Raw genomic sequence first — 18,265 nt, 5'->3', positions numbered from 1 at the left:
CGAACAATAGTCTTTGCTTCTTGACCAACCAAAGGCAAACACATAAATTCAAAAGTCAGCATAAAGATAAAAGTCTATGCATACTTGCTTACTTAAACTTACATCTGACATAATTAAGAAGAAATGCTGTGTTGTCACATTTCTCCCCCATCTTAATTAGCCAGATGTGATAGACTTTCAATCATCCTTCTCTACTTACCGGCGACTATCCATCAGCATGTCTTGAAGCACAGACATGATTACACATATCATGCAGTTTCCTCAGAGCATATTTCATGTTTTACTTTGCGAATAAACTCTGCGCGTAATTGATGAGAACCGACTCGTATCCATTTTGTCAACACATGGTGTCCTCCACATCAAGTGGTTTCTGGATTAAATCCGATCAAGTGTCAGTGGCCTGGCATTCTCTTAAAGCTGGCACAGCACCTTTAGTTGCCATTTCTTTTATAGTTGCAGCTTTTTGTTGCAGTTATACATCCACTCAGGTCCTCTTCCCAAGGCAGAGCTGGTGGGGTTTCACATAGTGGCATATGAAACCTGGTGTGCATGCCTCACCTATGGTCTGCTGGGTCTTTTTGTATCTGTATGCCTTCCTGGCTTTGGAGCCCTGGGATGGTGTCTATGAACATCAGTCCCCTGCAGCTCTCCATATCCGTCGGGCTGAGTAGTATCCCGCTGCTACCACCAAAATGTGGAGACATGGGGGGATCAACTGGTGCTGTAGTCCACTGGCCCACGACCGGGATCATCCCACTGAATGCCTGCTCACCTTTTACTCTGAGCATAATATTACTCAGATAACACAGAGTGAGGGTAAAACAGTGCGGTAATACTTAATTGAACCACGAACAGACAGTAACACATAGAACAGGCCCAGCAAAATACCCAAGATGGTCCATAATTACAGAGTCTCAGCCTTCTGTTGACTCGCCGAGATTAAAGCAGCTGCGACTTCCAGGGCTGGCTACCCCCACCTGTTACACACACAGAGAGGAGGTAATGACAAGCTTAGGAAGCTGACGGTCTACTGAGGTATGAGGCCAGGTGACCAGAGGGTCACAACCTGTCTTCTCCAAACATCTCCATGGAGACAGGTGACCGGTGGACCCCAAACCTGGCTTTCCCAAACGTATCCATCGGGCTCAGGTGACTGGTGGGTCCAAATCCTGGCTTCACTAAATGTATCCATGGGTTCAGTGATGGTCAGAGCACCAGGACTACGTTTGTCATTCATTCATCTGTTACTGATCAATTTTAAAGCCAAAAATGCTGGCCCAAGCCCTGTCCCATGCATTCATGCTGCACAATTATACTATTTGTACTCTGGGTCAATTGATGCCACATTTCCTGGTGTTAACCTCTAGTTTGAGCTGTTTTGAAATATTTTTGGCCTCAATGAAGGCGTTGTCTATGTGTTTGGTTTTGCCTTCTATTGTATTACTTGGGGTTCGGATATATTCGTTGAACCTTACAGCGAACATGTTCGGTGAACATCAGGGTGTTCATTGATCCGAACCTTGAAAAGTTCGCTCATCTTTACCCAGGAGGCATGACCGCTTGAAGATGCTCAAATTAATCCCCAATTATCATCAGAACAGAGGTCCTAATTGTGTAATATAATGGCTCTCTATCTAGACATATTCATCAGAAAGGACTTCCCTGGCCGTTCATCAAGTAAACAAAGGCAACCCCAACCATCAGATAGTCAGTATACCGGGTTTCTTTACAGGTAAAGGCAGATATTCAGTGGGAAACAGAGGAAATATTGAAACTGGGGGTAAGACGAAAGTCCAAAAGTAAGTGGGCCTCCCTAATTGTAATTGTTCCGAAACAGGACCAGACCATATTTTGTGGCTACTACAAAACTTGCGATCATCTGATCACTCGTGCTATGCACAGTATTGCCACAGGATTGCTGTATATAACAAATGTCATGGTCCCCTATGAATGGCAGTCACAAACTGGTTTTCACAGGAGTACCATTATGACAGCCACGCGGGTCATCAGCAGACTTCTGGTCATAATGGCAACCTATCAGCGAACCACGATCATTTCACTGCGGCACCAATGGACACACAGAACGGTTAGTCCACCTGCACAATAAATGCTACTGTCACAGATTGACAGCGGCATTTAACAGTTTAACAGCCGCTGACAGAACCCCGATCCTCTCGGCTGTTCGAGGCAGATGATGGTTGAATAACACAAGTAGACAACATTGATTGTAATATGTTTATCAACAATTTATGAATATTAAAGTTCAAATGTCCAACGCCATATCCATTGCTAGGCAGCTCTGAAAAAAACACTTGTAGAGATTCTCCAGGTCTTGGAAACTGCATCTGCTCATGTTCTCAGCGCAGGTCAGTGCAGATATTCACCTTTTTCTTCCGAGATGTGTCATGCCTGTATAGAAGCGATAAGTCGCCTTTCTCATTAACCTGAAAACAATTAAAAGGCATGTTTTAAAAAAACTAGACAATATGCACTGGTTATCAAATGAAACAAACTCAGCAAAGGCAACTTCAGCATTATATTTCTGGTCATCAGCTGAAGTTGAAATCGACATGAAATATTGCATTATATATTGTCTGCAAAAAGGGCCAATCTGGAAATTGAAAAAAGGAAGTTGCCAATATTAGTGTAATGATAGAAAAATGCAATATGAGCCATATGACTGGTGAGAGCACTCACAATAGATCTGTACGGCTTGTAATGTCTGAGGGACTTATCTCGCCCGTCAGATTGTGTGTTGGCGATTCTTCCGCAGCAGTAGGCTGATAACTTTCATTATTTCCTGCTTTTCTCAACCAGAATTAAAAAATTGTACAGCAAGAAAACATAATTATAAGAAATACAGTAATAAAAACTGTATTACATTTCTTCTATTATTACACCTTGCTTACACTATCATGTCCTCGCTGTTGCTCTTCTTGAAAACAAGAATGATTGTTACTTACAATGATTTAGTATTGACATGAAGAACATATATAAATGGAGGAAAACCACAGAAATATTTACCTGGAAAATACATGGTGGAAGCTTTGTGTCAATCAGAATAGGTGGATTCTGAACATTTGCTGTTAGCTGCTTGTGAGAAGATGTAAACTGATTGTCTCCCTACGTGGGGAAAAAAAGGCAAAGTATATAAAAACATTTAAATTTTAAATGATAAAACTCAATAAGAGACTAAATTAGAGACTCAAGACTCTCAATATTTTAAAAATCACTTATAATAGATTGCTGACGATAGTGGAGGCTCCGTTCTTACCTCCATCACAGGTAGATGAGATGACGATATTTAGATAAGTCTCATTATTCAAATAATAAGCCTGAAAATATAAAGAAAAATAATTACATCCAACAAAGCTTAAACTCATAGAAGCTTTTCCAAAGCATTGTAGATAGATGCTGGGAATTGTCAATCATTCCATATCCAGCAAGTTATGGAAAATGTAACCGGGGTTTACTTGGTAACCTATGAGGACGGATTCCGGATATTTACTGCTAATTGCTGGTGATGAACACAGATATTCAATGTCTCACTACTCAGGGAAAATATATAAAAGTGTCTGAACTTTAAATTATAAAGAAACAAAATTAGAGACTGAATATTCTGAAGAATAGTTACATGTTTAGCTGATGGACAGTTGACGTAATCGTCCTCCGCATCGGCGACAGAAACATTTGTTGTCGGCTATTTTTTGAAAACGCCCAATTCTGCAAAGATAAGAGGAATATTGGTTACCGGAGTGGAATGAATGTTCATTTATACCATGGATTTTATTAAAAAGAACAAATTGAAACCAATATATTAAGATCTGGCCCCAGCACAGAAAATATAACATGTAACATCCTAAACCCTACGGCTCCGAGGTCAGTCCACTCTGATAGTAGTAAAGTATAAAAGCATTCTACCAACAGAACCGCACGGACGTCTCCGCAGTGATTGTGTGTCATGAGGAGATAAATCATAAAATCCACTTACTCTTTATCACACAGGTAGCATTTATACTTGTACTTATAGTGGATGGTATAACTGTGATGTTCTGTCACTTGTGGCAGCTCGGGATGGATACGATTTACCCTCCTGGTGAGAGCCTGCCACCACGGGCCGTGGTTGTCTCTTTGTTCACCGATGATTATCCAACAGGCCGCATGGCACAACTCGTGCACAAGTGTGGATCGTACTCGCACTAAAACAAGAGGTTATACAGTTATGAGAAAATCTGAGTACACCCTGATTGAACTGTTTGGTTTTACATATCAGGACAAAATACATCCTGATATGAACAACACATGACAAGTCAACCGTGCCATTAGTTACAGAAAAATACTTACAAATGCAGTAGCAGAGAGTGAAAAATAAGTACACCCCATGAATCAATAGCTTTTAGAATCATCTTTAGCAGCAATAATTTGAAGTTGCATCAATGGTGTACTTAATTTATCACACATTGCTCTGGAATTTTGACTAAGTTTTTAAAGAAAAAAAAACCCACTACATCATTATTTATTTATCATGTTGTTTTCTGAGATTGAATTTCCCTACTTTTAGGACTTTCTAAGGACCTGATACTTTTTTTTTATTTTCTCCTGATATGTAAAATATTAGAATTCATAGAGGGTGTACTTAGTTTTTCTTATGACAGTATGTACAGTGATCTTATAAGATGTATTACATCACAAGCAGCAGTTTTTTGCTCTGTATACAGATTGTCTTATGAAGCCGCAGGATGGATGTGATGTGAAACCTACCGGCAGAATCCAAGACTTTCTCAGAAAGCTCAATAACTGAGACTCGGCGGTTGTTATCCAGCTTGTTCCAGCACTGAGCGGATGTTGATGTCAGCCTCTTGCTCCATGAAATGTCCATTTTCATAGGGAGCTAAAATAGAGGAAACAAATTCCATTACATCATTAAACTCTTTGACCCCAGTCTTACAAAGTCCCCAACTCTCATGTGTGATTTACAGCACTGGTCTACTTGTATGGGGCATGGGGTCTACCGAGAGATCCAAGATGTGAGAACAAAAATAAAAATAAACTTTTTTGAAAATGTCCAAATATCAACTAAATGGTTTTTATATATGTAAAAATCCTGCGAACTTCAAGCCAAAAGTTGCTAATCTTTTTGTCTCTGCGCGGTGGATCATCTAAGGTATCTTCTCTTCCCACAGATAAGAAGAAGGTGATGACATTTACCAAACTAAGTGAGATTTACCTGATATATTCCATAACTGTATTACAGAAACATGACAAAGGGGTTATGATACCCTTCAAAAAGTTATAGATATTTTTCTTGGAATTTGTTGTTTAATGGGGGAGATAATAGAGAAGTCATGTATCACCCAGAAACCGATGAAAAGATGTGATACCTTATTCCTGAAGACTGTCCTGTTGTACAGATTGTACAGTCGCTCCACCAGCTCATTCTTTGTTTCCTGGAAGTTGGTAACATAGATGGAGGTGGGAGAAATAATCTCTTCCAGGAAACAGCTGGGGATGTTACATAGTGGTGTCCTGGGTAAGATAAGGAATCATATATAAATCCACAGGAAACATCTTGCCTAGTTCATGGCTTTATATAGAGGTAGATGCACCTGGCATAACTTACCTCTCCTCTGTATCAGAGCTCTCCTCGCTGTCAGATGGTGAATTATCTGTACAGAAATATTGAAGCGTGAAAATACTTTTTATAAGGTTCAAATCAGACATGTTAGTATGCAGGTCCGTACTAAAGAGAGGTCTATAGATTATATAGAGTGTAGACCACTAATAAGACTATGATTATGGGATCTGACCAAAGCAGAACACGTAGCTGACCAGACCACCAGAAGTCCACAGGATCATCCATTGGGATCAGGTTCTGAAATTATAATGGGGTTCAACAACAACAGGGCCTATAAACTCTCAGACGTCTATTCCACCTATTGCTCAGCTAATCGATCCTTATTAATGTTGTATGTGTTCAGTAAAAGATCAGAAGTGAACGTGTCCTCAATGACTGGAGGGTGGACCGTCAAATGGTAAGGGTCCGTTCTCTGGGGCCTTCATGTAAAATAAGACTAGTTGTCCTATCACCTTATTTCCTGATTTATGGTAGCCTCCATTGGGTTTAATGGAGATGTGGGATTCCTTGTGCAGGGCTTTCTCTATTGATGTATATTGGATTTATGAAAAGAGAAAAGCAAATGTATTGCACATCTGTAATAAATTCTATAGGGACAGCAATGGCCATAAGTCAACATGGCGGTGAGTTGTTCTCCCAATATGGAAGTGTCTGAGATATAGGACCCACACCAATCAAGCATGTGTAAAATAGGATTACCTCTGTAAGGTATCTTTAATTTAACCCCTTAACACCTATGTACGGCGCTCGTCAGTAGAGAATGAATGGAGAGGTCTCTGGAGTTGAGCCCGACTCTTTCCCGTCAGATGATGGTTTTGTCATTCAGCCATCATCTGCCTCTGACAGTCGAGAGTAGATTAGAGCTCTGCCTGCTTCTGTTAACCTGTTAAATGCTACAGTCATTCTCTGACAGTGGCATTTACAGCACATTTCCCAAGTGGCTCACTGTTCCAACTCGTGATCAGTGCCCTTGTAATTGTTAGATTTGGAAACTGACCAGTGATAGTACAAAAAAGTCATTGTTATTTCTACAATAACATAAACCTGGATTGTGTCTAGAAATGATAACTTACTATTGTATGTGAAAGTTCCTCTAGTATTTGATTCGTCATCATCAATACTACTGATGTCATCGGAGCTGTGAAATGAGTGTAACAGAATATGAGCCACCATTAGTCATTAATCCCCATCATGGACTATCTAGTAATGGAGGAGGTGTAAGCCTTACCAGGTGGAACTGTCCGTATCATCTGATGATGGTGAAATCAGATCTGTGGGGGCAACACAACATAAATCCCTTTTTAGACTATTGTAATAGCAACGACTGAGGCTCAATATCAAATAAATACATTCTAATAAATTATGCAGTGTACTCCTATATGTACATGGGGCGAAAAATCACATTCAGCTACAGTAACTCACACTGTGCATGGCCACCATCAGAAGACATCCCCAAATCCCATTTCTGGCTGACTTAAGAGCGAATGTATGAATAATGTTCCTGACAACATTGTGAAAATGGTGGTGGTGGACCTACACCAATAAAGCTTGACTAAAATAGGATTACCCCTTTAATGTATCTTTAATTTAAAAATGCACAGACCCTTCTATAATTTACCTTTAATTGTTACATTTGGAAACTGATCTGTGACAGTACAGAAGGTTCAGTGTTCTTTCTACAATAACCCCGGATGTTATCTAGAAATGATAACTTACTATTATACGTGGAAGTTCCTGCCCTATTGGAATCATTGTCATCATCATTAAGAATGATGTCATCGGAACTGTGAAATAAATGTAACAGGTAATGAGCCACCATTAATCATTAATCCCCATCATGTACTTAGTAATGGAGGAGACGTGTGTCTTACCAGGTGGTACTGTCCGGACCATGATCTAATGGTGGTAAACTCAGATCTGTGGGGGCAACACAACATAAACCTCTTATTAGAATATTGTAATAGCAATGACTGAGGCTCAATATCAAAAGAAATAAATCCTAATAAAGTATCCAGTGTACTTCTATATGTACATGGGGCAAAAAATGCATTCAGCTGCAGTAATCTGCCCTGTACATGGCCACCATGAGAAGCATTCCCCAAATCCCACTTCTGTCTGACTTCATAACTCCTGCATGAATATTCCTGACCAAATGCTGAAAAGAAATGGTTAATATGAGCTCATTTACTGTAGGCTTCCAATAGAAATAAATCCAAGCCCTGACCACAATGTGCACGTGATCTGCACCCAATGACTACAATATGGCATCGATATGTATCAGAGCCTTTACTCTGGATTAGGGATACAGTACCTGGTAAACTCGGAGTCGGGCCCGAATTGAAGCCAGTGATGTTATCTTGGCCTTGAGACCTAGGAATTGGCTTCTTTCTTGGATGATACTGAAAAAATGGCAAACATGTCAGATAGAATCTATAACCATGAACTTCTCCAGTCTATAATATTTCTCCATATTCCACTGATTACAGGTAGACACAGATATGGATTTGGTTTCCATTGGCCTGTGCTTATTTCATATACAGAGTGTAAAGGGTGTACCGTACACTTATGGTTAGCTATGGATAGGGGCGATGGTGACATTTATGTGTCTTCATATAATATTATTATGTATCCTGTACATGGACATATTGTCACAAATATTACAAGTGAGGGCAGTCTTTACTCTGCAAACATGATCCAAAGTATCACCCCATCTACTTGAAGCTATATTTTTGGTCCCACCATCTTTTTCTGGAACATTTGTCCCAAATATATTTTAGTAATTTAAGAATATAAAATGATACCTGATGGAAGTCGTCATCATCACTGCTGTCCTCGCTGTCAGAGAGAACTATAATTCGCTTAAATCGCTTTTTTCGCATCATATTAGCACAAGTCACTCACAACACTCCTCTCTCCACAAACGCCTACAAAAACCCTCAACGGAATCCTGGATGACGGAGCGTTCTATAGCCTCCAGCCAATTGTGACATCATTAGAATGCTGCAATTGTTTGCTCATTTTTTTGTATTTTACAACATTAATTGTACAAAGCATACTGTACAAATACAAAAAAAGGAAATCAGATAAAAACAACAATCTTCCTAATTCCTTCACTCCCGACCTTTTTCCAATTGTTCAGAAATATATAATAATTAAAAACACATAAATCAACATAAAAAATAAAGAAACTCCACTAATGTTTAAGCTGTTGATTATCCCTTTCTCCGTGTTTTAATGCTCTCCACTACATCTTTTTCCAATTGTTCTCCCAATTTTCAAAATTCTCTGAGGAGCAAAACCAGACCCTGTCATATTTTGTAACTCTCTTAAGTAATTTCTTCTCTTGTGTAATACTCCATTTTTTCCTTATCCATTTCCAAATGAAATTCACTCTTCTTATATAAAGCCGCCTACTTAAGACTCTTCTTCCTCATTTCATCTCTTCCGCTCCAAAGAGCATTTTACAATTGTTGACTTGATCTCAATGGAGATCTGAGTCCCCAGTTTCCAATCTATATCTTCATACCCTCTGATAAATGTATCAGATCTGCCCATGTTCCTTACACAGTTTACAAGTATTGTCCGCTTTCTTCTGCATTCTGTATAGTGCTTGGTGAAAATAATGGGACCAATGGATCAACTGGGTCAATTTATGAATTTATTGATTGACATCCCACTTATATGTAAATATATGTATATATAATGACTCTAATATTTTCTCCATACATTAATCTAACTCTCAAAGATAAAATTATGCATGTAATCTCCCCAGTTATTAGTGTATAAATGTATTTATTACATTATAGCATATTGTATGTTATATACAAGGTTATTATTATTAGATTTTTTTTGTGTGGCAAATGATCAATAAGTAATCCATTCCTTTGAGTGTTGATGTGAAAGTTATTTGATTCCTTCATACTCTTCACCTCTTGTTGAATCTGATAATATCTAAAATCGTGAACTCTACTTAAAGGGGTTGTCCCACAAACAAAGTTCATTTTAATCAATAGATCTTGGAATATTAATAATTTCCACAATTGGATGTGTTTAAATGAAATGTTCCTGTGCTGAGATAATCTTATAAATGTGCCCCTGATGTGTACTGTGTAATGGCTGTGTCTGACCGTGCAGGAACATGGTCTGATCATACCACAGCTCCTGGGCAAGGGAGGAAGCCAAGAGAGTATACAGACATTAAGGTACCGTCACACTTAGCGATGCACCAGTGATCCCGACAACGATATGACCCGGTCAGGATCGCTGGTGCATCGTTAAGTGGTCGCTAGTGAGCTGCCAAACAGGCAGATCTCACCAGCGACATAGCAGGGGTCGGGGGTCGCTACTTACCTGTCAGACGAGGCGATGAAGACGTCCTCCCGCCCGCGTCCACGCATCGCTCGTCTCCACAGCAGGAAGCCCAGCAGGAAGCTGACGACAAGAAATGGCTTAGGCCATTCTCGCGCGATCAGCGATAATCAGCGGGGGAGCCGGTTGGAGGTAAGTATCACACATAGCGATATCGCTGCTGCGTCACAAAACCAGTGACGTTATAGCGATATTGCTAGCGATATCGCTATGTGTGACGGGGCCTTTACAGTACAGGATCGTAAATTCTTTCTTTGAGGTAAATCTTTTTTAAAAAATAGGCAGGGAAATGCTTTATCTCACAAAAAGAATTAGCGGTGATCCAATGCTGTAATGTCTGTATACTCTCTTTTGCTTCCCCCCCAGCCGAGGAGCTATGGTATGATCAGACCATGTTCCTGTATGGTCAGACACGGCCATTACACAGTACACAGCAGGGGCACATTTATAAGATTATCTTGGTACAGAAACATTTTTTTTAAAAGACATCCAATTGTAGAACTTATTATTATTCCAAGATCTACTGATCTGGGAATAATAAGTCTGATATTAAGTCTGATAATAATGAGTCTGGTCTAATTGTACTGATTAAAAGAGAGCTTACTGCAGAGACCACAGCAATGGGTGAATGAGAAGGATAAATGCGTTTGTTTTTTTAATCATAACTTTATGGTGGCCAGAATACTGTATGGAGAACTATGGGGGTGCATTATACTACATGGACAACTATAGGCAGTGCATTATACTGTATGTAGGACTATGGGGTCCATTTTACTACATGGAGGACTATGAAGCAGTGAATTATAATGTGGATTTGGCGACATTATGAGGGTCTGGTTGTGGGCACATTACAAGAGGGGCTGACTGTGGGAACATTACAAGGGGCTGGCTTTGGGGACATTACAAGAGGGGCTCTGGGGGACATCATATTATATGGGAGGCTGTTGGGGGCATTATACTGTATGTTAAGGGCTGTGCTGGTGACCATACTATATAATGGGGGCTGTGGTGGACATCATACTGCATAGGGGGCTGTGGTTGACATCATAGTGTATATTTGGAAGTTGTTGTGTATATACTGTATGGGTAGCTGTGGTGACCATCTTGCTGTGTAGTGGTACAGTTTGGAGAGGACAAAATGGTGAGCAGTATGAGGGCATAGTGTAAAGAGAAGGCACAAAATGGATATGGAAAGGGGACAGCGTGAAATGGTGCACAGTATGGACAAAGGTTAGCATAGCAGGGGACAGTATGGAGATATAGAGAGTGCAAGGGAAAGCAGTGGACAGGGGGCAACCATGATATAGGCCGTGGTTCTTAATGATGGACATTGTGGCAGTTATAAAAAACAACAAGATGCCAAGTCCTGTGGCAACCTCCAAATATCAAATTATCATATAAGAAAAATCAGGAAGTCATATTGCCATAAAAATATACATTTTTATTAGGTAGTATTAAAATGATACAATGAACCTAATAAAAAGTTAAAAAAATGGGGACAAACAATGCAAAAAAGAACGGCTATTGGAGGAATGAAAAAGCAAGATGGTATGCACTAATAAGCAAATAATAGGTTGTATGAATTAATCTCACAATGCGAGTAATACACATATATATACATATCAAGCAGCCAGAGGGCCTGCTAGCAAAGTGCACAGTGCTTAAAAAAACAGTAACCAACTTTATAATGCTCATTATGTAGAGAGGGCACATACTATATACAATAGTAGTGGCGAAAATATATTATCCATATGTGAACCATATTAGGAGCAATCAGCTCTATTGCCTAAAAAACAATTGCTTCAATATCCGAGTGTCCCAAAATAGACTCAAGTGATGCGGTAAGGAAAAAGCACAGAGAGCAGTCTGAGAGATAAGTAAAAATTGGCAGCTGAATGCAATACGTCATACCTCCAATGAGCCATGGCACCCCTGACGCGTGTTTCGCATGATTCTTCTTCCAAGGGAGCGTGCGCACGCCCACACAGAAGCACCTCTCCCCTGCCTGCCGCCCGCCCTTCCTATCCACGCTCTGGCACAGCAGCAGCCGCTGAATGATGATGTAATTCAGTGGCGCTCCTCTGTGTCAGGAAGCGCGGGCGGCGGGCAGGAAGCAGGACGGATCCTTGCAGCTCCGCTGCTATTTTCTTTTGCAGGCAGCAGAGCTACTTTGATCGCTCCCTGCCCACTGCCCTGCAGGGCCCCCCATGGCAGTACCAAATCGCAGCTCTGAATCTCCCCGGTTCGGGGAATCGGCTGCTTTTTTAACAAGCGGTTCCATCAAACCAGGGAGAACCGGCCAAATCCCACCCCTGGGTGTATGTATAGAAAAAATATTCCGGCACTCTCTTTGCAGGAGAAAAGTTATTTCTTAATTCATAAGATAGAAAGGTTTATAATAATGTAATGTTTCGGTCTCAATTAGGACCTTCTTCAGACTTAATAAACAGAAAAAAAAACCAAAGTACATAGTCAGTCAATGTGAACTGGTTTACATACAAATAATGCATCAAAGACTATAGTACATAGAAGCAGAAAAGATGGCTGCTAAACCCAAAAAGAGAGGTATCTCTATGTCATAAAGAAAAAAAACAAATATATCACAAGACAAAATATATAATAAATGATAAGCCTTTCACGCATAGTACATATTAAGGAAAACTGATCAATCTGAGATATAGCACTACATAATTTAAATATAAACACTATGTACAATCTGACTTAAAATTTAATAGAGTAATACTAATAGAGGGGTATGGAAAAATTAAATATAGCATCAGCATATATCAGAATCACAAAGATATGTAGTATTGTATGGCTGATGAAAAGAAAAAGAAAAAGTGAGGTGTTTCTAGCCAGAAAAAAATAAATAAAAAAATAAAAATAAAAATGGGGAAAATAAGACGAAAAAATTCTAATGCCTCTTACCCTTATAAACCTACAGAGATGCCCTGTGTGTTCCCTTGTATAATTAGTAGGTGAAATCGCCTATCATGGCACTGATAAGAGGTAATGACATGCTTAATACTAACATAGGCAAAAGGAGCCCAGCATAGTGTGCCTGTGAAAAAAACATATTCAGCTTACCATATAAGCGCAGGAAACGGGGTGTCTGTGATAACTGCGCCTGTCAGAAATGCGGGTGTCTGCTGCAGGTATAGAGGTCGCTAAAGTGAAAGTGCCAGTGTTCGGACTTATATATCGGTCGTGTGTAAGGGATAGAGTGTGCGCCCAGGGTCACATGTGTCGGCTTCCCAGAAGTGTGTCTGCTTGTAATGGATGCATCCCTGTGGAATGCAGGGTGGAACGCACAACCGGAAGTGCGTCATGGTAAAATGGCCACGGCTGGAAGTACCGGTGACACGCATAGTGGAACGCAGAGGAAGTTGTGATGACGTCTGGATTCTCTTTTTTAGGCTGTATTGTGCATAAATATGTGACTTCAGATTTTGTATTAGTCTAGCCTGATGAAGAGACCTGAGTAGTCTCGAAAGCTTGCAATGTATTACCATCTTTTCAGTTAGCCATTAAAAGGTATCAACTACTGAGGACTCTCAATCCTGAATATTTTTCTATCTACTGGCTAACACGGTACAAAGATATACATCTTTTTTAACCAGGGATTCATCTGTAGAAGGAGTCAATTGTAGAGAATGTTTCAAATAGAGCAAAAGACAATAGGCACAAAAATATAATAAAGGATATAAAGGTAAAATGAGAGGTATAAGCCTGGTGCTCTGAGAGCCCTGCCAAATTAAGGCAACACACATGAAAGAGACCCAACTTGGAGTCTAAACCTTTCCAAATAAATTAGGGGCAGACACCAGGAAAAGTGGCATCAATTGACCCACAGTAAAAATTTGTTAATGGCACAGGAGCAGTCAGCGATGGGCCATGCATGAGGTGTCAGGGTCTGGGGCATCATTTAGAGCTTTGAATTTAAGGATAGTAATACAGGTAGTTGACTGAAAGTAAGTGCAGGCCTGCCAGTCTAGGAGCCCTACTGCTACATGCAACACACATGAAGGAGACCCAACTTGTAGTGCAAACATTTAAAATAAAATATTTCCACACATCAATAAAGTGGCATCAATTTCCCCATAATAGAAATAGGGTAATGGGCCTCTGACACCCCTTCCATCACAAGCAAACCACGAGATGGAAACCCAACTTGGAGTGTCCATATTTAAAAAAAAATTGTCACACACCACTATAGTGTCACGAATTTTCCCTTAGTAGAAATAGTATAAGGGGCTTCTGGCACCCGTTCCATTACAGGCAACCCACCAGATGGAGACCCAACTTGGAATCTCCACATTTCAAAAAATTATTGTCACACACCCCTAAAGTGGCATCAGTTTCCCAGAGTAGAAATAGTATAAAGGACCTCTGATGCCCCTTCCACTAGAGGCAACCCAACAACCCAATGAAGATCCAACATGGAGTACCAACATTTAAAAAAATGATTGTCACATACCACTAAAATTGCATCATGTTTCACATAGTATAAACCGTATAATGGGCCACTGACACAACTTCCACTACAGGCAACCTACCAGATGGAGACCTAACTTGGAGTCTCCACATTTAAAAAAAATAGTGAACACTAGTTTTGAGTGACTTTTGCTTTTTTAGGGTCGAGTTTCGTTTCATGAAACCCGACTTTTCCAAAAGTCGGGTCGAGCAAAATCGGCCGACTATAGGGAAAAGTCGGGGGTCCGACCGAAACACGAAACCCAATGTAAGTCAATGGGGAATTAAAGTCGGCAGTGAGAGGAGGACAGGAAACACACCTACAGTGCCCATTTAAATGCCAAAAGCATCAATTCTTATTACTTAAGCTTGTCAACCTTAATTTACTTCATAATACTAGTTACGCACTGAAAAATGGGGGTTATTTGGCTAAAGTTGTGGGGGGGTAGGGCTGGCTCCAGGTTTTCATGTGCCCTGGGCGAAAGAGCGCCCCTTTAACACATACCACAACTCATGATGCTCCGATACGGCAGAGAAATAGCGGTATAGTACAATGAAAAATACTTCACTTTTTACATCTCATGACGAGGCCCATACATTTCTCTATACAGAATCATTGGTCCAATATAATGCTACAGTATATGTTGGTCCCCATGGATGAAGCTCCACTGTCTTATGGGCCCAAATAATGCTCCAAACATAATGGGCCCCATTTCTAATGTTCTAGTGTATAATGGGCCCTGTATATGCTGCTCCAGTGTCTGATGTCCACCTTTGGAATGTTCCAGTGTATGGTGGGCCCCATCTATCATTCTCCAGAGTATAGTGCTGCCCAAAAATTGCTGTCCCAACATTGAAAACAATGAAATAAGTCTCCTCGCTAGGGAATCCCTGTACTAGTCTGGACTCCTCGTCTTCCCCATCTTCCATCTCACTGCACAGTATTTCAACCTTGCAAGTGCTATGATCCTGAGCAAGCGGGGGGGCCCACTCATTGGCGACGGCACTGGCACAGGGCCCCTGATAGTACGGTAGTGTTTCTGACGGCGGGTGGGCCGAACCTGCACTTTCATCTGCAGCTTCCTCTTTGTCACCGTGTAAGATGGAACTGTATATGGGAAGGGTAACCTGAGTTTCATCAGGGTCAGATTCAGGCCGTGTAGCGTGCAAGGGGAATGTAGTGGTCTGGGTCAATGTACCAGCAGATTCATCGAGCAGTGGCTGGGCATCAGTGCACTTGTGTTGCCCCCAGAAGTACGGCCACCACAGTGGCATTATCTTCCTCCTAGGGAGTGTGATGTCATGCTTGGGAGCAACGAAGGATCTCTCTAGCAGGTTAACTGATTGGGCGGCGTTATTCCCACGAGTCACGACCCTCCAAACAGCGTTCATGAAGGCAAAGTGTTTGTTTTACGTGGGCAGTATGGTTGCAAAGCTGAACCTTAAAGGAATGTCCAGAAGGGCACCACCAGGAGTGGAGCCTACGGCATAATTTGACTCAACACGGGCAACCTCAACCATCCAGCAACAAAAAAGATGCACACATTGCAAGCTTAATTCCGTTAACGAACGAGACTCCGTCATGCCCCGCGGTCCGAGTCCGGCTTACTAGAGGGACACGCGAGGCTCTGGCACGTGAGATTGGCCAATAACTGGTGTGTCATGCCCTTACATGTCCGTGGCTGCATGTGCGCTACACTGAAAAGGCCAGCGTTTGTCGCTTACAGGTGCAGATAACCCGCTGAACAACGTTAGTGATGGGGATCTGGGATTACAATTATTACCCGCGAACGATGATTTCCCAGTAAGTGCAGGTCAACCACAGTTCCCGAATTAGGCCTAACCGTCATTCCTGAAAAAATGAAAAACTTACGTGTGCAAACCACAGGTGCTGTAGCTTGCTTAACAGCTCGCCAGCCGTTCTCAGGCCCAGTATGGATTACACGTGATTGCACAAAGGTGACAAAGGGTACCGCATCACCGGATAACATGTATGCATAGCATAGTGTACACATTCAAAATATATGTCTATAGATCAGGAGGCAGGCTCAAACGGTGTCAGGCCCAGTATGGATTACACGTGATTGCACAAAAGTGAGAAAGGGTACCGTATCCCCGGATAACATGTATGGATAGCATAGTGTACACATTCAAAATATATGTGTATAAATCAGGAGGCAGGCTCAAACGGTGTCAGGCCCAGTATGGATTACATGTGATTGCACAAAGGTGAGAAAGGGTACCGTATCCCCGGATAACATGTATGGATAGCATAGTGTACACATTCAAAATATATGTCTATAGATCAGGAGGCAGGCTCAGACGGTGTCAGGCCCAGTATGGATTTGACGGCCCAGACTACACAGCGGAGGAGCAGGGAGAGGTAAAGATTGCAAATGCTGGGGCCCTGCTCAAGCAAGGGGGGCCCACTCGTGGGCGTCGGTACTGGCACTGGGCCCCTCGTAGTACGGCAGTGTGTCTGACGGCGGGTGTGCACCACCACCGTCAGAGACACTTGATTGCACTATGAGGGACCTTGTGCCAGTGCCCGCGCCCAAGAGTCGGCCTACCCACCTGTCCAGGGCAACGGCACTTGCACGGTTTCGTGCGCTAGGTGGTGACCCTGGCCATGGGGGGGGGATGCAGCACAGTTAGGGAGTTTTAGAAAGTGGCATATGTTGATGTTGGACATTTAGCTGATGCAAAAGGCGAAATTGTTCAAGTCCCAGGAAGAGGAGGACCAAAGCAAGCCATTTTTCTGTCACCCTATGTGTCATCAGGGGAAGGTGGGACAAAATCCTTGGAAACCCATGCATGGATCATTTTAATGAAGGTTAGATCATCCACATTTTGGGTTGACAGACGGGTCCTTTTTTCTGTCAGGATTGATCCAGCTGCACTGAAGACTCTTTCCGATAGCACACTTGCAGCTGGGCAAGCGAGCTCCTGTAAGGCATATTGTGCCAATTCAGGCCAGGTGTCCAGTTTAGCGGCCCAATAGTCAAAGGGGAATGACCTGTGCGGGAGAACATCGATATGGGAGGAAAAGTAGTTTGTAACCATAGTTGAAAACTGCTGTCTCCCGTCACTTTCCATCGATGCAGTATTACCAGTTGTGTGAGCGGTACTTGAAAAATCAGTCCACAACATTGTCATGAAACCCCTGTCTCCAACACCACTTCTGCTGTGTGCACCACGAACACCTCTGCCAAGCTGCCCCCGGCCTGTATGGCTCGTGTGAGAACCATCACCGCTGCTGTGTGCTGGGAATGCCTCAACCAACCGGTTTACCAGAGTTGCTTGTTTATTAGCCAATATTAGGTCAAGGTTCTCCTGTGGCATGATGTTTTGTAATTTGCCTTTATAGCGTGGATCCAGGATGCTGGCCAACCAGTAGTCGTCATCGTTCATCATTTTGGCAATGCAGGGGTCCCTTTTTAGGATCTGCAAGGCATAATCTGACATGTGGGCCAATGTTCCCGGTGTCAATGATGCACTGCGAGTGCTGGTTGGAAGAGCACTTTCTGGCAAATCCACATCCCTCCAGTCATGCACAAACCCTGTACCAGACCTTGCCACGCCAACATTTTCACTTGCCCCACGAGATGCATCCTCCTCCCCTAAGTAATCATCCCCATCATCATCCTCCTCCTCTTCTTCCTCCACCTCGTCCAGAAGAGGTCCCTGAGCAGACAATGGCTGAATGTCATCAAGGATTCCCTCCTCCTCTTCCTCCTCGTCAACATTGGCTGCAGACTCCTGCTCCTTAAGGTGCGTCAAAGTTTGCAT

The sequence above is a fragment of the Dendrobates tinctorius genome, unplaced genomic scaffold (genome assembly GCF_039654945.1).
Source record: "Dendrobates tinctorius isolate UK_male_01 unplaced genomic scaffold, ASM3965494v1 ptg000160l, whole genome shotgun sequence".
NCBI lineage: Eukaryota > Metazoa > Chordata > Amphibia > Anura > Dendrobatidae > Dendrobates > Dendrobates tinctorius.
The sequence above is the reverse complement of the archived record's forward strand: the minus strand, read 5'-3'. Positions refer to the sequence as shown.